The following is a 21,794-nucleotide window of genomic DNA, read 5'->3' on the forward strand; positions in this document are numbered from 1 at the left end:
AGTACCTACTATCACCGGCAAGCACTTGAGTATGGATCATTGTTTTTGTAAAAAGTATTTCAAAGTCAAGTTTAAAGCGGGAAAAGGGAGCATTACATTCATACATGTCACTTAATAGTCAAATTAACCCTGTAAGGAAAAAAAAAAATTGTGCATGTGTGTTTGTGTGTATGTGTGCGAGCACAGAAAACCAGTCTAGAGAGAGAGTACCTGGCTTGAGCTCACACACTAAGAGGTGATGTTGGTACCTTTGAACAGGGTCCTGGCAGTTCTAAAACCCAGAGGGTTCCCACTGTTCCAGTCCACGCCAAGGAGCACTAAGTGAGGAGATGGGCAGCCCTGAGCTGCTCCGTCTAGGACTCTGCGTCCATCAGGACCCTCCTGGCTCTTTCCAACTCATCAAGTCCCTATTGGACTGAACTCCCAGAAGAGCTTCCAGTTTCCCCGTGGTGACCAGCCAGCTTCAAAGCATCGGTGACTATCTCTAGGCCAAACTGGGGATCAGGGTGAGGTGGGGAGAAGCAGATGGAGACGCCGAGAGTACAAGATAAACCAGAAGACCTCTCACCAGTACTGCCCCCCCACCTTCTTCCCCAGCTCAATGCCAGGTAGCAGTCATGCTCACTTGGCATTGAGCTGAGCTTAAGATGACTTCCCTGAGACCTGGGCTGCACTACCCAAATACTTGAACTTAGTGGATCATGCTCGCCTTTTGTAACAGCCCTCCTAGGTGAGATTCTTTCTTTAAAGCCCCTGGGTGAAAGCCTGGTCCATAGTGAGCTCCAAATGCATGGCCCTTATGATGGGCAGCGTCCGAACCTCATCCTCCCCTCTGGCCTGGGGCACCACTTTATATGCTTAGTCATTGTTTTATTGTCACTGCACTTTCATTCATTCATTGAATAGATGGTTTTCAAGCACCAAATGGCACCCCACTCCATTGTTCTTGCCTGGAGAATCCCGTGGACAGAGGATCCCGGTGGCTACAGTCCATGGGGTCACAAAGAGTCAGACACAGCTGAAGCAACTTATTACTTACTACTAGTAAGTAGTACTGGAGAAGGCAATGACACCCTACTCCAGTATTCTTGCCTAGAAAATCCCATGGGCGGAGGAGCCTGGAAGGCTGCAGTCCATGGGGTCGCTGAGGGTTGGACACGACTGAGCGGCTTCACTTTCACTTTTCACTTTCATGCATTGGAGAAGGAAATGGCAACCCACTCCAGTGTTCCTGCCTGGAGAATCCCAGGGACGGGGGAGCCTGGTGGGCTGCTGTCTATGGGGTCGCACAGAGTCGGACACGACTGAAGTGACTTAGCAGTAGCAGCAGTAGTAAGTAGTACCACGTTCCTGGGGCTCTTTCAGGCACTGTGAGTCCAATGAACAAAACAGTCCCAAACTCCACTCCTCTCAGGGAACTTACGTTTCAATTGGAGGAGATAGTTTTTCAGCAAAATAAATTCATAGCTGACCCAGAGCTGAATATTATACTGTGATCAGTGTAACAGAGAATTAGGAAGGAAGAACAGGACACAAGGAGTGTGGGTGGTTGGCAGTTTTAAAGAACTGGTTCCTTGAAATAAGCAGAATTTTTATTGCTACCCAATAAAGCTATGTTTACACATTCTTCTGAGTTAATCATATGTCTGCTTTTTACAAACACAGTCATCTCCTGCTTGCTCCCCTCCAGGATCTCAGTCCCTCTCTAAAAGCTAGTGTTGGGGGAGCCCATGGAAGAGGCTGGGTGGAGGCACCTTCCCTGGTGCCATGTGTAGTTAAAACACTGTGACTTGGTGTGTTTGGCATCCTGGGTGGGTTGGGAGGCTGCCAAAGCAGCTTTGAAGAATTAAACCAAAGGCACAAGGTCCTGAGGCCACTGAGAGGCAGGGTCGTGTTGAAACTCTGGTTTGTTGGAAGGTAAACCCCTTGTCCCTGAGTTTCCTGTCCAGCTGTCCCCTAGGAGGGCCCCTACCACATGGTGAGTGGGTTCCCTCCCTCCCCAGTGGGCTCCCTCCCACAGGCCCAGCTCTCCCCCAGGGTGTCTCTGTCTCTGATAAAACCCTGCACAGATGTGGCTGCCACCTGAGAGTCTTGACTTTCCTGTGTCCCCTGCTTTGGCCCAGTGCCTGTCTGATAAGCTGGTTTTGCAGCCAGACTCTGTAACTGTTTCTATGCCCTTTCTTCTTGGCATCACCCTTGGAACTTAAGTTATCTCACACCTGGCTCCTTAGCAGTCTTGCACCTGGGATCTGGACCCTAAGCGCATTCCCTGAAGTCCCTCCCCGGGCCTTGACCGGAACCATCTCCTAAAGTCCCCAGTAATTGTGGCTCCTGGGCGCCATAGCACAGGCTCAGTAGTTGTGGTGCATGGTGTTAATTGCTCCAAGGCATGTGGGATCTTCCTAGATCAGGCATTGAACCTGTGTCTCCTGCACTGACAGGTGGATTCTTCACCACTGAGACACTAGGGAAGCCCCTTGTTCTCATAGCATTTAAGCTTCAGAATCCAGACTCCAAAGTGCCTCCCAACTCTGCTGACTTCTAACCATAGGAAACTGGGTAAGGAACAAAACCTTTCTGTTTGTTAGTCTTAGAACTGGGGTAACGAGAGTCCCTCTTAGTGAGGTGGGCAGATTAAGTGAGGTAATGGTGTAGCACTTAGAGCTGGGCCTGCTGGATAAGCTATAATTAAAGCCTAAAGTGGGAAGGGAACAGGCAGATCATCAGGATATGCGTATTCTCTTGTCCTGGTTCTGCCACTTGCTACTGTGTGACCTTGGGCAAGTCTCTTGGCTTCTCTGAATTTAAAGATGCAAAGATAATGTGAAATTATCCTGACCAAGTCACCCCCCTACACACACACATACAAAGCTCTCCAACAGAACTATAATGCATGAAATATTCTTGTAACCATGTTTTTTCCCCAATCTTGTTTATTTTTAATTGAAAGAAAATTGCTTCATGGTATTTTGTTGGCCTCTACCATACATCGACATGAATCAGCTGTAGGTATACATGTGTCCCTTCCCTTTTGAACCTTACTTCCACCTCCCACCCCTTCCCACCCCTCTAGGTTGTTACAGAGCCTCCACTGAAGTTCCCTGAGTCGTACAGCAAATTCCCTTTGGTAATCTGGTTTACACATGGTAGTGTATAGGCTTCCATGTTCTACTAAGCATGTTTTAACAAATGAAAAGAAGCAAATGAAATTAACTCAAAATTTAAATTTTTATTTAACCCAATATCCTCAACATGATTTCAACATGTAGTTAACATAAAAAAATATTGAGATCTTTTATATTCTGTTTTGCCTTCTGAGTCTTTGAAATCTGGTGTGTATTTCACACTGTGTAGAATTCATCTCTATTCAGAGGCTAAATTTTCATCTAAAGTACTTGGTCTGTATTTAGATTTCATAAAATCTGCAGTCAGAAAACGTTGGTTCACATACTCAACCCATTCCAAACGCTTCAGACTTTTCCACTATCTGCATTGAGTATATTGGCTTTTAAATGTTCATTTTAACAAATTAAAATGAAATCCAGTGAAAAACTCAGTTCTTCGGTTTCTCTGGTCACACCGCAAGTGCTCAAAAACCACATGAAAACTGTCATATGGGCAGTGCAGTCCCAGCACCTCATTCATTTGTTCGCCATCCCTTCTCTGGGTAGACCCCTACCCCTGTCAGCCAGAGCACCCACCCCAAGAAGAAGCAGAGAGGGAAACATGGTCCTGTCCTAGGGCAATGTCATAGTGTCTCCTTTCTCCCCTACCAGCCACTTCCCTTCCTTGTACCTCAGTCTCCCTGTCTATAAAATGGGCACAAGGAAGTTGACTGTCAATAGTCCCCAAGGGGAAGCTCCCTCCCCACTCAGCGTGACCGCCCTGGGGAAAGCTCATAGTCTTTCGGTCTGACTGAGCTGGCTTTGAATCTCAGCTCCACAAGTCACCTCCCTCTCCGAGCTTCAGTTTCCCCCTGCTGGCCTGGCAGGACTACAGAGAGGATGGCAGGAGGGAGCTCTGCAGGAGTCCTTAGCACAGCAACCCCGCCGCCCACCCCTCACCCGCCTGCGTGAATGCCCGGGAAGTGAGGGCGGCAGGACCACGGACAGGACAGACCTAGCGGTCCCTCCAAGGAAAGGAGAAGGAAACTGGAGGGAGCCGCAGGGGAGGAACCAAGTATTGACTGGCAGAGCAGGTGCAGTGGCAGGCCGCGTGTTCCCTCTCCTGGAAGGGGTGGCCCCGCCCTCAAGAGGCCGCCCTCCCCTGGCCCCGCCCTCTTCTGTGACAACGCGCTCTCTGCGGCCCCGCCCCCGGTGACCTCGCCCCCCGGGGCCCCGCCCCACATCTGGCGGAGGAAGCCTGGCTCACGGGGCTCTGAGTCACCTCTCGGCCTTGAGGGATTCTTGGGAGGGGCGTGAGGTTCAGCACGTCCCATCCCGGACTGAGGCGGGCAGGATGGAGGGGAAGGTGGTGGCGGTTTCCCGCACCAGTTCCCCTCCGCTGCGGGGCCACCCCGACAGGAGAAGACCCAGATGTCAGAGCACCAGCTAAGGACCCTCTTGAGATTCAGGCGCCCAGACCCTGTCCAGTCCTCCTGGAGCCCACGGCTCCACGTGGGAAAGAGACCTGTAATTTTATCCCAGAGCAGGGGGACCTTTGGTGCCAGGCTGGGCCATCCAGCCTCAGGGACTCTGGGCTCAGTTCTTTGTCTGTGAAATACATGTTGGCACACCTGCAAAATGGCCATAGTAAGGTTGTTCTGCCCTGTCCTACGGCCTGCTAAAAACAAGTGGAGCTCAGAGCGTGCAAAGGCCTTCCTGAAGTCTGATGAAGAGGCTAGTGAGGCTGGGGGTGCTGTGGGAGAGCCTCAGGAGGGGAGGGACCCAGGTTCTTATTGGGCAGCTATGCCCGGCTTGGTCTTTTGGAAGGTTTTGGGGGACCTGGGAAGGTCTTACCTATCCCCTACCTGTCTTAGTTTGCCTCTCTGTTGAATGGGCATAGTCCATCTTCTTCCTACTGTTAAGTGTGTCCTCAAGATGAAATGATGTGGAGGGTGGGAGGTGGAAGGGGGCTTCCTGACTGCCCAGAGACCTCACTGGCTCTTTTTAACTTGGCAAAATGCTTCTCTCTGTTAGTCAGAGCCACCTTGTTTATTTGGGTTATGTGTGTCTCCCCCTCTGGACTCTGCTCTGTGTGGGCAGGAGACGTCCTGGCTTTGCTTCCTATTGTGTCCTCAGTTCTTAATTAGCCCTCAGAAATGTTTGTTGAATGACTGAAAGGCCGTGAGTGCCAGAGGGCATGCTGAGAGTAGGTGCCTGGCTGGGTCACAGTGAGAGCAGGAGGAGGTTCTCAACTTCATTGATTTATTCCCTGGTTCTGGTGCCCAAAAAACTCAGCCTCTGTGCACAGGGTCAAATCAAGTCTTGGAGACAGGGTTTTGGGTGAAGTAGAAAAGAAAAGCTTTATTGCTTTGCCAGGCAAAGGGGGACCCAGTGGGTTCATGCCCTGAAAAACTGTGAGTCCCAACCCAGGGGGATTTGGTAAGGAGTTTTATAGCAATGGTCCAAGGGCGGGTTGCTGATAAGAACCAGTGTGTCTGGAGGGCCTATAGTCCTTCATTCCCATCTCAAGTGGTCTCCTGATGAGCTTCTTAAGGTTATCAGACCGTGACCTTCTCTCTGAAACATCTTCCATTTGGTGAGGGTTTTAGTGCTGCAGAAGAGCTCAAAGATACTGTTATGTTTATCCCGAACTGTGGTGCTGGAGAAGACTCTTGAGAGTCCCTGGGACTGCAAGGAGCTCAAACCAGTCAATCCTAAAAGAAATAAACCCTGAATTTTCATTAGAAGGACTGATGCTAAAGTTGAAGCTCCAATACTTGGGCCACTTGTTTGGAAAAGACCCTGATGCTGGGAAAGATTGAGGGCAGGAGGAGAAGGGGGCAAAGAGGATGAGATGGTTGGATGGCATCATTGATTCAATGAACATGAGTTTGAGCAAACTCCAGGAGATGGTGAAGGACAGGGAAACCTGGCATGCTGCAGTGCATGGGGTTGTAGAGAGTCAGACACGACTGAGCCACTGAACAACAATCTCTTGAGGGGAAACCCGGACCCTGCCCCAAGTCTGCACTATTGTTTCTTGACTGTTCCTCCCCTATCTCTGCCTCTTCTCCCATCCCTGATTAGCAACTGTTTGAAAGGCTGTGTGCCCGAGAGCCCCACAGGGTCCTGCTAGGTTTCAGCAGAAAGAGAGCTCCCACCTTGTGCCCCAAGTTCTGCCTCCATCATTTCACTTAACCCTCCCAAAGTCCCTCTGACTTAGGTGTTCCTGGTCCCATTTCAAGCTGGGTATAGTAACTTGCTCACAGTCACACAGCCTGTTGGTGTCAATGCCGGCTTCAGAATCTGGTCTGGCCTGATGGGGCTGGGCTTGCCCACTGCAGCACGGAGCCAGCGACTGGTGGACGAGGTCCTGAGGTCTCCACTAGGAACCAACTTCTGCAGCAGCCACACGGGAAGCTGGAAACCAGGACCAGGTCCAGGACTAAGCTGGAGAAAGGCAGTGCCCTGGAGGACATATCTGAACCAGGATAGACTCTGTTTTCACTGGGTATTTTATTTATTTTTGGCTGTATGGTACAGCACGCAGGATCTTAATTCCCCGACCAGGGCTCAAAGCTGAGCCCCCTGAAGTGTAAACCCAAAGACTTAACCACTGGATTGCTAGGGAAGTCCCTTTGCTGGACATTTAAAATTTTTCAAGTCCTTTCTCTCTTCCCACCCACTTCTCCCAGAACCATTGCCATTTCCTGCCCCTCCCTCTCCTACCTGTGTCCCCAACCTGTGATTTTAAAGTTATCAAGGGCCTCAACCTAGTTGTTGCTGGGAAAGCACTGACTAACAAAACAATGAAATGCTTTTAAAGACATTTCAGAGCTCAACAGCCGGCATGGGGAGAGAAGGCAGGAACCCAAATAACTATAATTTAGGGCAGAGAGTGATAAGGTCCTGAAGTCAATAGACCTGCTTCTCAATCAGGGTCTTGGTCCTTGGCCGCTCCAGTTTACTGGGAAAGAGACAAACAGATAATTAAGGTGACAGCCTGGGAGGTGGAGATAAGGCTGTGATACAGCCCAGTGCAAAGGACTGTGGGAGCTGAGAAGAAACCAAAAACTTTCTCCAGAGCCCATGAGAAGGAGAGCTTCCAGGAGGCAGGGACTTGTGAACCAAGGTGGGAAATGCAGTGAAAGTGAAAGTCACTCAGTTGTGTCTGACTCTTTGTGACACCACGGACTGACTATACAGTCCATGGAATTCTCCAGGGCAGAATACTGGAGTGGGTAGCCTTTCCCTTCTCCAGGGGATCTTCCCAACCCAGGGATCAAACCCAGGTCTCCGCATTGCAGGCAGATCCTTTACCAGCTGAGCCACAGGGGAAGCCCAAGAATACTGGAGTGGGTAGCCTGAGAAATGGAGTATTCCTGCCATATCCATAAAAAAGGATGGCACAGTCATCGGTGATTTCAGTTCTCCAAAGGCAACTTTCTGAGCCCTAAAGGGCGACCAGGAATGAAAACAATACCTGCAATCAGGCGGTCATTAGGCTGCAGCCACTCCCCTCTGTGAGCACTGAGGAAAATCGCAGGATGCTGGCCCCAGATAGCTGAGATGCTATGAAAGGAATGATTTCAGTAAGCCCAGACTCTTGCATCTTCCCATGTGTAGAAAAGCGCTAAATTCCTTCACTTGTGATATCTGATATTCTTTAACTCACAAAAATACCTTTTGATGTTCAGACTACCTGTCTTTTGTTGCAGACTTCCATATAACCTGACTCCTTTCCCCACTCCCCACCTCCTCAGAGCAGTTCTCTCAGGATTACTTGAGATACTGTGCCTGGGCTTGAAGTCCTAAAAATTCCCACTGAACAAAAAATAGCTCTCAACTTTTAGGTTGCAACTATTTTTTTTTGCATTGACAGGGCTTTGCAGAAAATGCTGGAACTGGGAGAGCCTGGGAGGCAGGAGGTGTGTTCCAGGCTCAGGGTGCAGCAGAGCAAAGGTGCAGAAGCACGGAGTGACAGATGTGGTCCAGGAGCCAGCGAAACACCAAGCCTGTGGCACCGGGATGCCTGGAATCAGGGCTGCTCTACACTGTCTGGGTGACATGGACATGCTTCTCTGCCTCTCTGGGTGTTTGGAAAGCTCAGGAGAACATTACTTGTGCTCAAGGCTGCTGCTGGAGTCCAGGTGGTAGGGCACACACCCTTGCAGGTCTGCTGTGCTCAGTGCTGCACTGCTCTTAGAGGGCCTGCCTTTCTCCTAGGACTCACCATCTCGTAGCACAAGAGAAAGTTCTACTACCAGGGTCTCCCAAGCTGATGGAACACCAGCAGGGACACCCTGAGGTCGTCAGAACTTCCCAGAACCTGAAGACCTCTTCACATCTTAAGGAATGATGGCAGCTACCATTTATGGAGCACTTTCGTACTCTGGGCACTTCCCGAAAACTCTACAAATAGAGGTTGTCATGCCCACTTTATAGATGAGAAAACTGAGGCCCAGAGATAAGCTATGTCCCCTGGGCTGCACAGCTAGTGAGGGACAGAGCTGGGGTTCAGACTCAGACCTAGACCTAGGTACAGGAGGCTCATTAAATGTTTGAGGGCAGATTGGCAGCATGTAAATGAGGAGGAGAGGTTACAGAATCTGAGCCTTAGACCCTACAGGTGGGGAAACAGAAAACCAGGGAGTCTCAATCACTCTCTGACAAGTTTTCCACTGCTGATCCTTGATTACTTCCAGCAACAGGGAGCTCAGTCACGGAACCCAAGTTCTGGGCTTGGTGAGGGAATTCAAGGGCCTTGAGGAATGTCCCTCTCTGGCCTAGGTCTTCTCCTGTGAAATAGTGTGGTGTCGATCAGCCCAGTTATCAGACCTTGCCCCACTGGAATCCAGGTAAACCTGAGCAAACATTTTATTGTAAGCAAGAGACCTATGACCAAGGTAAGCAAGTCAGGAGCCTGGCAGTCCCAGGAGGAGGGAGAAAGTTCCTTCTGTTTTGTTCTGAGTGGGTGGGGCAGGGAGGGAGCCAAGGGCTGCTCTTTGCTCAGTGCCTGTGCCATCAGGGCATGGGTAGAAGGGCTTGGGGCTGGGGGATCATTCAGGGAAGGAGGACCCTGACTTTGCCTGGAGGCTTCTCGAAGCCCCCCACTCCCCTGCTGCCACTGCAGACAAGGACAAGGGTGAGTCGCTCAGTCATGTCTGACTCTTTGTGACCCCATGGACTGCAGCCCACCAGGCTCCTCTGTCCGTGGGATTCCCCAGGCAAAGAATACTGGAGTAGGTTGCCATGCCTTCCTCTAGGGGATCTTCCCAACCCAGGGATCGAACCCAGGTCTCCTACACTGCAGGCGGATTCTTTACTGAGTGAGCCTGCAGGGAAGCCTCTGCTGGAGGGCTCTCATTTCCACACATCTCCTTTCTCTGCTGCCCTTCTCATTGTCCCCACTTTCCACTCACTGGCAGAGCTGCAGGGATGACCCGGCCTTCCCGCCACACATGGTGTTTCATGTTCTTCCTGCAGCTGTCCTGGCTACCAAGCACACACCTCTCCCTTCTGCCGCCTCCTCCAGGAAGGACTGAGCCTCTGCTTTCACTCTATGCCATCTTTGACTGAAGTGGGGTGTGTATGTGATGTCACCCTCCCTGGACTTTGCCCTTCTTCCAGGGGCTTGGGGCCTGGGCATCCTGGTCCCCTCTGAAATGTCCAGCCCCCTAGGCTGGCGTTCAGGGAAACCCTGCCTCATGGAACCCTGGACACACAGAGTAGGGAGGCTCCAGGACTCCCCAGGTGAGCCTTCGCCCTTTACCCTGTGGACCGAAACACATCCCCCAAATCTATACTCTGTAGAATCTCCTTGAAGCCCTTGCCTCGGAAGAGAAGCAGCAGGGGGAAAACACCACCCAGACTTAGAGAGACCTGTGCCGGTTCCTTGGACTTTAGGTCGTGGTGTTGCTCCATCATTCTTTTAGGTCCTGAGTCAGCCCCACAGTTACAACACGGGGCTGTCATTTCATTTCTGAAATGAAATGACATTTCAGAAAGAATTGCTGCACAGAAAGCATCCTATGGAAATGGGATGAATCCCCGTCGACATCCATTGCAGCCGGGCGAGGCCACGTGACTCAGCTGTGGTGTGTGGTTTGTGAGCAGAAGTGGAATGTGCTGTTTCCAGGGTGAGTCTTGAAGGGACGTTCCACTCGCTCCCCTCTCCTGTTCCTGCTTTGTCTCTGTGCGGCGGTGGTGGTGCACCACAGGGCCCCATTGCACAACTCCCAGGAGCACCGTTCTCACCGCATCCCATCTGAGTGGCCCGGGAGTTGGGCAATCAGAAGGCGGATGGTAAATTATCCCAGCCCTGGGGATTGAAGCAACACCAGGGGCATCAGAGCAGCAAAGGGAAAGAGCTGAGTGCCCTCAGATCTCAATGTGGAACAGACATTTCAGCCATGGGCCGCCCAAGCCTGCATTGTTGCAAGAGACAGATACATTTCTCTCTTGTTCTGGTCATGATTAAGTCTGGTCTCCATTGGAGCAGCCAACCCTATAGTTCAATAGATGGATGACATAACTTTCCATGATCAAGAGTCATAGCAGAGCATCCGTCCCTCAGACACTATGGGGTACTCTGGTCAAGACAAAGCCCTTCTTTAAACAGACATGATTTTGAAACAAATCCCACCTGCAGAGTCCTGTCTACTGCACCCTGGTGTGCCAACTGTGTGTGTGTGTGTGTGTGTGTGTGTGTGCATTCGGTTGTGTCCAACTCTTGGGCCCACCAAGCTCCTCTGTCCATGGAATTTTCCAGGCAAGAATACTGCAGTGGCATTTCCTACTCCAGGAGATCTTCCCAGTGTCATTGACAATAAAACGTCATGTGTGATAACACCCATGTGGCTCTGGACTGTAAGCCCCAGAAGGGCAAAGATGATGGCAAAAATCAGACTATTTTCTCCACCTCTGTATACCTGGAGTTCATCACAGCCATAGTACATGGTGGGCTCAGCAGATGCTGGTTCAGTGGAGGGATATATGAACACATGGGGGACCATGGCCATATGCTTGATGTGATGAGCATCGCCCGGCACACAGCCAGGCACTCAAGCTCCTTTGTGGCCTGGCTCAATCTAACTTCCCTACTTTCTTCCTCCACAACCTCTTCTCTATGAGGACCATCATCTGGAACTTGGTGAAAATGCACCTTTGTAAGTTGCACTCCAGAGACTCTAGGGTGGACTGCAGTGATCTGTGTGTGTTTTAATAGACTTTACTGTTTACAACAGTTTTAGGTTTACAGAAAAATTCAGTGGAAAATATAGCCATATCCCATATACCCCTCCTCCTATATATTCATAGCCTCCCTCATTATCAAATCTCCCACCAGAGTGGTACATTTGTTACAACTGATGAACCTGCTCTGACACATCAGAATCACCCAAAGCCCATAGTTTACATTAGGGTTCCCTCTTGGTACAAATGTGTGTGATGTGTATCCATCAATATAGTATCAGAGTAGCTTCCACTGCCCTGAATATCCTCTGTGCTCTGTTCGTCCCCCTTCCTCCCTAGCTCCTGGAAACCCCTGATCTTTTTACTGTTTCCATAGTTTTGCCTTTTCTGGAATGTCAGATAGTTAAAATAACAGTACGTAAACTTTTCAGTTTGACATTTTTCACTTGGTGATGCATAGTCAATACTGACTGTGTAGATCACAACAAACTATGGAAAATTCTTAAAGAGATGGGAATACCAGACCGCTTTATCTGCCTCCTGAGAAATCTGCATGCAGGTCAAGAAGCAACACTGAGAACCGGACATGGAACAATGCACTGGTTCCAAATCGAGAAAGGAGTACACCAAGACTGTATATTGTCACCTTGCTTATTTAACTTATATGCAGAGTACATCATGTAAAATGTGGGGCTGGATGAAGCACAAGCTGGAATTAAGACTGCCAGGAGAAATATCAATAACCTCAGATATGCAGATGACACCACGCTTAATGCAAAAAGTGAAGAAGAATTAAACAAAAAAGGAGAGTAAAAAGCTGGCTTAAAATTCAACATTCCAAAAACTAAGATCATGGCATCTGGTCCCATCATTTCATGGCAAATATATGGGGAAACAATGGAAACAGTGAGAAACTTTATTTTCTGGGGCTCCAAAATCACTGCAGATGGTGACTGCAGCCATGAAATTAAAAGACGCTTGCTCCTTGGAAGAAAAGCTAGGACCAACCTAGAATGCATATTAAAAAGCAGAGACATTACGTTGCCAACAAAGGTCCATCTAGTCAAACCTATGGTTTTTCCAATAGTCATGTATGGATGTGAGAGTTGGACCATAAAGAAACCTGAGCACTGAAGAATCGATGCTTTTGAACTGTGGTGTTGGAGAAGACTCTTGAGAGTCCCTTGGACTGCAAGGAGATCCAACCAGTCCATCCTAAAGGAGATCGACCCTGAATATTCATTGGAAGGACTGATGCTGAAGCTGAAACTCCAATACTTTGGACACCAGCTAACTCATTGGAAAAGGCCCTGATGCTAGGAAAGATTGAAGGAAGGAGGAGAAGGGGACGGCAGAGGATGAGATAGTTGGATGGCATCACCGACTCGATGGACATGAGTTTGAGCAAGCTCTGGGAGTTGGTGATGGAAGCCTGGCATGCTGCAGTCCATAGGGTCACAAAGAGTCCGATACGACTGAGCGACTGAACTGAACTGAGTGAATTCACAATCAAGTTTCCTCCATGTCTTTTCACAACTTGATCATTTATTTCTTTTTAGAACTGAATAGTGTTCCACTGTTTGAATGGACCACGGTTTATCCACTCACCTACTGAAGGCAGGTTGTCTCGTGTGATGTGTGTTTCAGCACACCGTTCAGGTGATTCCCCAGTGGCTCAGTGGTAAAGAATATGCCTGACAATGCAGGAGAAGTGGGTTCGATCCCTGGGTCAAGATGATCCCCTGGAGGAGGAAATGGCAACCCACTCTAGTATTATTACCTGGAAAATCCTATGGACAGAAAAGCCTGGTGGGCTACAGCCCATAGGGTCAAAAAGGAATCAGATATGACTTAGCGACCAAACGACAACCAGGTGATTCTGATGCCAGCTAGTATTTGCAAAGCATTTATCTACACTACAGTTTAACAAATTCAACCCCATAGTCACTTTTCGACGGTTTTCCCCAGTTCTGCCTATAGCAGTCTCGCTCGTATTTGAAGTCACTGAAGATGCATCCCCCAGAGCGCATTCCCAGTTCCCATAGTCTGAAGCAGTAGCCCTATGGGGATTTCCACCGGGATGCTTGTCCTTTCTGGCTGGAGCTGCCCCTCTCCGGCTGGTCTGTGAGCTCCTGCAGACTGGACAGGCTTTCTTTAACTTCCCAGCTCCTCGCTCCAGGCTGGGTTTACAGTATGCTGTAAAGAAACGCTGTCAGCTTGAACAATGCAATGGGGCAGCCATCTAGTAAGCTCCTAGATACAGACTAACAAGGCAGCAAGCATTGTGGGAGAGTGACTTTTATCACATCCCCAGGAGCGACATCTTAGGAGCACATGCGTTTCTGAAAAAAGCACTGATAAAATTATCTCTAAGAGTGAAGCAAAGAAAAAAATTAACATAAATCAAGCAGCATCCATCTGCCAGTACTGTTTTTGCTTTTTCTGTCTTATTATTTCTCCCTGCCCAGGTGATGGATATTGTGGAATCATGCAAGCTGAAGATAGATAGCAATGCTCAGAGATGTTTAGTAACTTGCTCTAAGGTCACACAGACAGTGCTTGAATATTGGTCTAGGGACCTGTGACTGGAATGCTCTTCCCTTACACCAATCCACTTAAAGGAAGGAGCCAGTGAAAGAAAGAAAGTGTCAGTCACTCAGTCGTGTCCGACTCTTGGACAACCCCGTGGACTGTAGCCCGCCAGGCTCCTCACTCCTTGGGATTCTCCAGGCAAGAATACTGGAGTGGGTTGCCATTTCCTCTTCCAGGGGATCTTCCTGTCCCAGGGATTGAACGTGGGTCTCCTGCATTGCAGGCAGATTCTTTACCGTCTGTGCTGGAATATATTTCTTCCATCCATCTTTGCACCATTTTCATAAAAAGAAATGCCCCCTCCTCAGGGGGTGGGGGGCACCATATCGCTGCAGTTTCAGCCAGTGGGAGGCACTCTGTTTGGCCACTGTAGGGACAAGCTGCAACGTCTGCCCTTCCACAGGCTGTTCACTGGGCCAGGCCTTATCTGGCTAAATTTCAACTCAGTTTATAAGTAGAAGTCATAAAACAAGCGAACTGCAATGGGCAGGCTGCTACCTACTTGGCAGAAATCAACTCCAGTAACGTTATGAACTGCTGAAGACAGGCAGCCTGGAAGACACAGACCCAGGTGATGCATGCTTCTTGTTCTGCTTTTTTAAAAAAAATATTTATGTATTGGCTGTGCTGGGTCTTCGCTGCTGCATGCAGGCTTTCCGTAGTCGCGGTGATCCAGCGCTTCTCTCTAGTTGCAGCACACAGGCTCTAGAGTGCAGGCTCAGTAGTTGCGGTGCATGGGCTTAGTCGCCCCGCGGCATGTGGGACCTTCCTGGACTAGGGATCAAACCTGTGCCCCCTGCATTGTAAGGTGGATTCTTAACCACCAGACCCCCAGGGAAGCCCTGGGTCTTCATTTCTCCCATAAACACCCCATGTGCGTGCATCATGCAGGGCAGGTGTGTGATCTGAGTTAGGGAAGATCACACACAGTCCAGGTGATTCTGATGCCCACCAGCATTTGCAAAGCATTTATCTACACTATAGTTTAACAGTTTTGAAACCATAATCGTTCTGTGACTGTTCCCTATGCCTGGATAGCTTAGGGTAGATGAACCTCAGCCATCAAGTCGGGTGTTTAAAAACACTGCCAGCTCACCTAAGTTGGAATTCCAGGGGCCCTTTCACCTTTCTAAACTACAGTTTCCTCATCTGTGACAACAGTCGCCATGGGGACAGGGCCTTCACTCATGGTGCTTCCAGATTCTCTCAGCAAAACAGGTCCCCAAGGCTCATGGGAGAACGGCGGCATGAGGGTGGAGCCAGGAGGTAAGCGTGCCCCTCCTGACTTGGGACAATTGCTTCTCTTCCGGGGTGTCTCCCAGCTTGGCAAGGCATTAGTGAGGGCAGGCGGGGGTGGGGGGGGCAGGGTAGCGGAGCGGGGTGGGCAGTGTTTGGTGTCATTTGCTCTGCCGACTCAAAAACTTGAATCATGATGACTCAAGGCCGTGAACCTCTGTGTGCTGCTGCCAGGTCAAATTCCTTATTTGAAAGTCTTGTGCTGTGTTCTAGAGCAGTGGTCCCCAGCATTTTTGGCACCAGGGCCTGATCTGGTAGAAGACAGTTTTTCCACAGACCAGGGTCAGGAAAGGAGTGGTTTTAGGATGACTCAAGTGCATTGCATTTATTGTGCACTTTATTATTATTGTTACATCAGCTCCACCTCAGATCCTCAGGCATTAGAGCTCAGAGGCTGGGGACCCCTGTTTTATAGGATACATAAAGGAAAGCAACCCTGAATATTCATCAAAAGGACTGATGCTAAAGCTGAAACTCCAATACTCTGGCCACCTGATGTGAAGAACTGACTCATCGGAAAAGCCTCTGATGCCAGGAAAGATTGAAGGCAGGAGGAGAAGGGGATGACAGAGAATCACCGACTCAATGGACATGAGTTTGAGTAAGCTCTGGGAGTTGGTGATGGACAGGGAGGCCTGGCGTGCTGCAGTCCCTGGGGACTCAGAGTCAGGCACAACCAAGCAACTGAAATGACTGAACCAGCCCCCATCCAAAGCCTCTCCTAAGTCCCCCACCTCTGAAGGAGGTGACACCTGGGGGCATGTACTTGTAAAATTGAGTTCAGATTCCAGCTCTGCCTCTGTTTATAGTCTGTGTGTCCTTGGACAAAGCTTTTGCTACCTCTGAATCTCCACTCCTTCCTTCTCTACAAAAGCAGAAGAGGGAGAAGAACTCACCGGCTCCAAGAACCCAGGGAATGCACTCAGCCCAGCAACTACAGAGCAGGGTGGGGTGGTGCTCACCAAGTGTGGCCCCACTCCTGCTAAGGCAGAGAGGCTAAGTGCTTTGTCCCTGGAATTGCTCGATGGTGAGTCATGACTCCAATGTCCCCATCCCCACCTGCCTTGCATTACACCAGCCTCTTCCTTCTGGAAACTTCTGTCCCCCAGGGAAAATATGAGTGGAATGAAGTCCCTGCAAAAAGGTACAAAAGAAGAGCCAGGGGAGATCCCAGGAGGTGATGATCCCAGTTTGGAGAAAGGTCCACACTTCCAGGAGTAGGTGGCACAAGGTTGGGTATTGAAGGATGGGGGGCTGGAGGAGAGGATGTGCTGTGCCCTGGTGTATCAGCCCATTAGTGCTTTGGCATCTGGATAGCTCTGCGGTGGGTTTTGGGGACACTGACAAGGCAGGACATGGCCACCATCGATGGCTTTGGAAAGGCTCCTCTGTGAGCCAAAAATGCAAGCTCCTGTCTGGATCTATCCACACATTCCTCCTCCCTCCTCGTCCCGAATTCTCCACCTCCTACCCTCTACTGTCTTGGTTTCTTGAATTGACAGAGGAACCAGCATTTGCGGGGCCCCTCTTGGCTAGGTGCGTGGATAGGTCTCAAGTATATATACACGAAACTCTGAGATGTAAAGAGAGTCAGTTGAGGTCACATGGATTGAAGGGGAGAGTCAGATCCCAGCTCCTTTCTCTCTGGTTCCCAAGTCTTGTATCTTTCCAATAAAACACGCAGCCTTGAAGGCGAAAAGAAGCCTTCATGCTGGAGAAAAACAAAGCCTCTGGAAGGGATGGCCAAACCCTAATAACTGCCCATGAGGATGGTTAACTGCCTGGTGGCAATCATCTACTGAATCTTCATTGTATACGTCTCTAAAGGCTTTAGATATTTCTGCTTAATTCTCACCACTGCTGGCCAGGCAAAGAGGCAGTATTATTATAACAGGCATCTATTTCACACCAGGAAATTGACACGTAGAGTTAAGTGGCTTGTCCAAGAGCACATGACTCATAGGACTTAGAGGTGGGATTTGAATCCAGGCATCCCAGATCCAGCTCACTGCCCTAACTACAGTGATGTGTACCCCGCGCAAGGGCGGAAGTGGAGGCTGAAGTCCAGCTTGAATTCTGCTCTCTGGACTGTGCCTGCTGGCTGGGGGCTGCGGGGAGGAAGGGGGGCCTCCATGTAACTTACACCTATGTACCTCCAAACCAACCTGTCTTCCTGGGAACTGTAGTGGCTGACCACATCACAGGCTTTGTTGGTTATTTTTATGACCTTCTTAAGGACATCCAAGAGCACAGATGAAAGCACAAAGTGCGCGGAGGCCGGGAGAGGCATTTAAACGCCACGCAGCTCAGGCCTTCCTGCTCCAGCAGAGGGAAGTGAACCCTCAGGCAGTTTTTCCTGGGCGGCTTGGCAGACCTCTCTGGGCTGCGTGTCCACACCATTGACCCCAAGGTCCCTCTTCCAGGAACCAGTCCAGCCGAAATGCTCATCGGCCTTGGCCAAGGTCTCTGTGGGAGCCTTGTGTTTAAGTAAATTGGAAACTGCCCCCCCAAAAAAACCATAAAGAAGAGATGGGTCAGATCAGTGGCAGTATGTTCGAATTTGGAATGTCAAACAGATTTCGAACTGAAGAGCAGATTTGCTTATAGTTAAGAGTGAAAGTAACACAAGATATTTAGTACACCATGAGACCATTTGGGGAAATAATACCTCAGTGTAGGTGTATGGGCGTAATCATTATGTTGAAGGCAGCAGAGAGCGGGGGTTAAGTCCAAGCATTCTCGAACAAGACCATCTGATGAATGTGGGTGAGGATGGGTGAGTATCTTGACTTCCTATGCCTCAGGGTTAAGAGCCCAGACCTGGAGCCAGGGGTCCTGATTCTGCCACTTCCTTCCTGTGTAACCTGGACTGAGTGACTCACTCACACCATGCCTCAGTATCCCCATGTAGAAATGGGCATTCAGGTAGCACCTTCCTCATGGAGTTGTTGTGAGGATTAAGTGCAACCACGTGATGCTGTCAGGCCTGGAGCAAAGTGAGCCCCCAGGAGTCTTAAGCTGAAACCTAGAAGGAAATGCTGGAGAAACGTATGCAGCCAACACTGGGCATTGGTTATCTCAGATGAACGTTTATGCTTGAACTCACCCATTTTTTTTTTTTTGAAAAAAGAATGAATTATACTTGCAGTCAGGAAAATAAATTATTGTGATTCCAAAAGAAGATGCTTACAAATAGCCCTCGAGGAGGAGAAAACTCATCCTTCTCCTGTCTTCTCTGGATCCACTGCCCCCTCTGGATCCACTGCCCCAGATTGCCAGTCTCCCTGCCCCCAGTCCCTCCAGTTCCCTGGGCTCCTCACTGCCACTGTCCTCACCCCCTGGGGGTGGTCTCCTTCCAGGGCAGATCCCCCACATCCCTGGGAGCTCCCTACAGACAGGATGGCATCTAACTGCTGGCCCTGCTCTCCAGGTCTGGTCCAGAGCCCACGTGCCCAAGGTGCCTGTTGAGAATCTACTGAGTCCTGGATCTTGAAAGCACTACCCAAGGGGCTTATTGGGGGAAGTGCCTTCTCCAGCCTGACAGTAAACACGCTCCCTTCTGACCCCATAGGAATGCTCTTGGCTCTCATTCCCAAGACAGGCCCTAAAAATGAACACTGTGTGTTAATTACACAACAAAACGGTGCATTCTGGACTCAGCCTCCTGGCGGCTGACCTTCTGGGCTGCCATGCGGTCAGCCAACTGCTGCAGAGCCTGTCCCCCGGGAAGGGACCTCCAGCCCTCCCAGCCCCGGGCAGCAGCCTTCTCCGAGGCCCCAGTGGCAGACGCCGACCATGGAAATGAAGGGCCCGCTTTGCATATTAAATAAGAGGAGCTGTCATTTCCACGCATGTGTGCATGAGTGAGTACATTCGCGTGCATGCACATCCACACACCAGACCAAACCAAACCAAACCAAAATATTGTAAAAGAAGGAGAGAAAGGGAACATTTCCCTTTCCTAGGCAAATTCTGTGCTCAGCTTTTTCCCTCATTCATCTTAGAGAGATACCAAGAATTATTCCTCCTTTATAACAAACCATCAGAACAGTGTTAAAGACAGCTGATCCTTGACCTGAGGGCACCGTAGCGGGTAGGGAGTGGAGGTCTGGAGAGCCAGCGTCCCATCCCCTGGGATGGCCAGAGCTCTACTCCAGCTACCTCTGTCCCACAGGAAATGAGGTCAGTGGTGCCAGTTTCTCTCTTTTCAAGGAAACATCTGGACAGTTGGATTTTTTATTTGAACTGTTTTGATTTTTTAAACTGCTATGAGGGTGGGGCACAAGCAAGAACGGAACATAAGAGTGTTTGTGGGCCACATAAAGACCTTGAGATGGCAATTCCTGAAGCTCCTCCCCATTTTACAGATGAATATACCAAATGACGACATCTTGCCCAAAGTCCCTAGGAGTGAGTGAGTGATCCAGGAATGAGGCTTCCGGTTTCTCAGCCTAGACTCTTCCCTCTGTCCTGCTCTTGAGGCCAAGGGTGTGTATGCCCGGGAGTGGGGTCTCTCTGGAGAAGAACCAGATGGTCCTGCCTTCCCTCCACCCCCCAGTCCTACCTCTTTGAAGGAACCCATTGTGACCGCTGGTGGCCAATGCTTCCAGCAATGGGAGAGAGCCCAGAGATAAGGGGTACAGTCTGCTACAGAGATACCAGGGTCAAGGGAGATGGAGGCGTCTCTGGAATTATAGGACTGAGCTAGAAGGTCAGCTTCTCTGCTGGGTGAGTGGATAAGTGACGGCAGCACTCTGGGTATCAGTGCACTCAGGTGGAGAGTCAGGCAACAGACAAGGGTGGGTACAAAGTCAAGTTAATGTAAGTAAGTCCCAAGGTCCAAGCAGGTGCTTCTTAGTGCAAGAATTCTGGATGTCCAGATGTGACCTCTTGCAAGAGAAAGTAGAGTCCAGTGCAGTTTTAGGAAACAGATCAGCACTTTGTGGAGGGTCAGCTCAATGAGGAATTCCATGTTTTACGTGGAGTCAGTGTAACCAGGACCAGAGTTACTGCCAAGGACAGGACGTGCTCAGAAAAGACAGCTCAGAGCGTTTGAAGTCAGCTCCGCAAATGTGCGGGGAGGAGAAGGGACCTGGAACAAGCAGGCTTCGGGCCGAGGCGGGAAGACTGACCCACTTGACCCAGGGGACAAGGCATCTGGTCCTGGCCCCATCATTCAGCTCTATGACTTTGCGAAAGTCACGTAACCTCCCTGGAATCCGGTTTTCACAACGGCAACAGGGAAAATAGCATCTTGCAGGCTGGTGGCAAGAGTAACTGGGGAAAGCTGTTTTTGTTGTTTAGTTCTTACGTCACGTCTGTCTCTTTTGTGACCCCATGGACTATAGCCTGCCAGGCTCCTCTGTCCATGGATTTCCCAGGCAAGAATACTGGAATGGATTGCCATTTCCTCTCTCAGGGCATCTTCCCAACCCAGGGAGCACATCCGTGTCTCCTGCAATGGCAGACAGATTCTTTACCACTGAGCCGCCAGGGAAACCCTGACTGAGGAAAGTAAGTGCATAATACATGTGACTCCCTGGGTGGTCCCAGCTTCTCCACATCCTGATTGCCTGGAGTCTCCTTCTGGGACATCGTTTTCCCTGCCTGGATTCATGTTTGTGTTTGAGTAATGTTTCCCAAACGGCAGTCTTTGGCATATGACATTTGTGATTTTTGCCATCACCCAAGCACATTTGGTGAAATTTATTACTTCACATTAAAAAAAAAATTAATGGATCCTTATATAAACTGAAACATAAAAATTTAAAGGAAAACATTGCATCAGTATTCTAAGTGGAGAAGCTGTTTCACTGGTCGTAAATTGAAATCATTGGTAAAAATAAACACCATCAAAAGCAAACGAGATATTAAATTCGAGCTAGACCCAGCTCCCGGGGAAGGTTCTGGGCACACTGCGTTTCCCCTTATTACGAGCAGAGAAGGGTGTTAGAGAAGTATCAGGGCCAGTGCAAACTGAGCCTTCCTTCCTGGTGTAACTGGGAGGGTTTAAGGAATTCACCTGGGAATCATTTTTGTGCTCTGTGGTTTGATTTACTGCCTTGAAACAGTGCCTCAGAAAATGTTGTGGGGGAGCCTCCAGCTCTGTCTCCGTGAACAGAGGCTCACAGGCTGAGCAGAGGCTGTTCCCTGTCAAGTCTGTCCTGGGATCAGAAAGTCATCTTGTCTGGAGGAAGCCGTGCTGAGTGGGAGGGACCATAGAGTCCTCATAACTTGGAGAGGGGTCCTGGGAGGGGGCCTTTGATGATAGCTTATGGCATGACACACAGGGATACTGGTCACATGAAGAGAGTATTCCTTGTATTCAGTGTAAGAGTGTATTTACTGGAAAAGAAACCAGTGACCTTAATAATGATAGTAACCACAGCGAAAAGCAAAGGAGCAAAGGAAAGATATAAACATCTGAATGCAGAGTTCCAAAGAATAGCAAGAAGAGATAAGAAAGCCTTCTTCAGTGATCAATGCAAAGAAATAGAGGAATGGGAAAGACTAAAGATCTCTTCAAGAAAATCAGAGATACCAAAGGAACATTTCATGCAAAGATGGGCTCGATAAAAGAAAGAAATGGTATGGACCTAACAGAAGCAG

At 49.5% G+C, this 21,794-nt stretch overlaps 1 long non-coding RNA gene across 1 annotated transcript; it reads left to right on the forward strand.

Moving 5' to 3' along the window:
- The first annotated feature begins 3,874 nt into the window (after positions 1-3,874).
- On the forward strand, positions 3,875-19,015 carry LOC132342178 (uncharacterized). Its single transcript, XR_009490444.1, has 3 exons — positions 3,875-6,615; positions 7,987-15,155; positions 15,601-19,015. It is a non-coding gene; the product is annotated as an uncharacterized lncRNA (long non-coding RNA).
- The last annotated feature ends 2,779 nt before the right edge of the window (positions 19,016-21,794 follow it).

The sequence above is a fragment of the Bos taurus genome, chromosome 14 (assembly GCF_002263795.3).
Source record: "Bos taurus isolate L1 Dominette 01449 registration number 42190680 breed Hereford chromosome 14, ARS-UCD2.0, whole genome shotgun sequence".
In the NCBI taxonomy this organism is placed as follows: Eukaryota; Metazoa; Chordata; class Mammalia; order Artiodactyla; family Bovidae; genus Bos; species Bos taurus.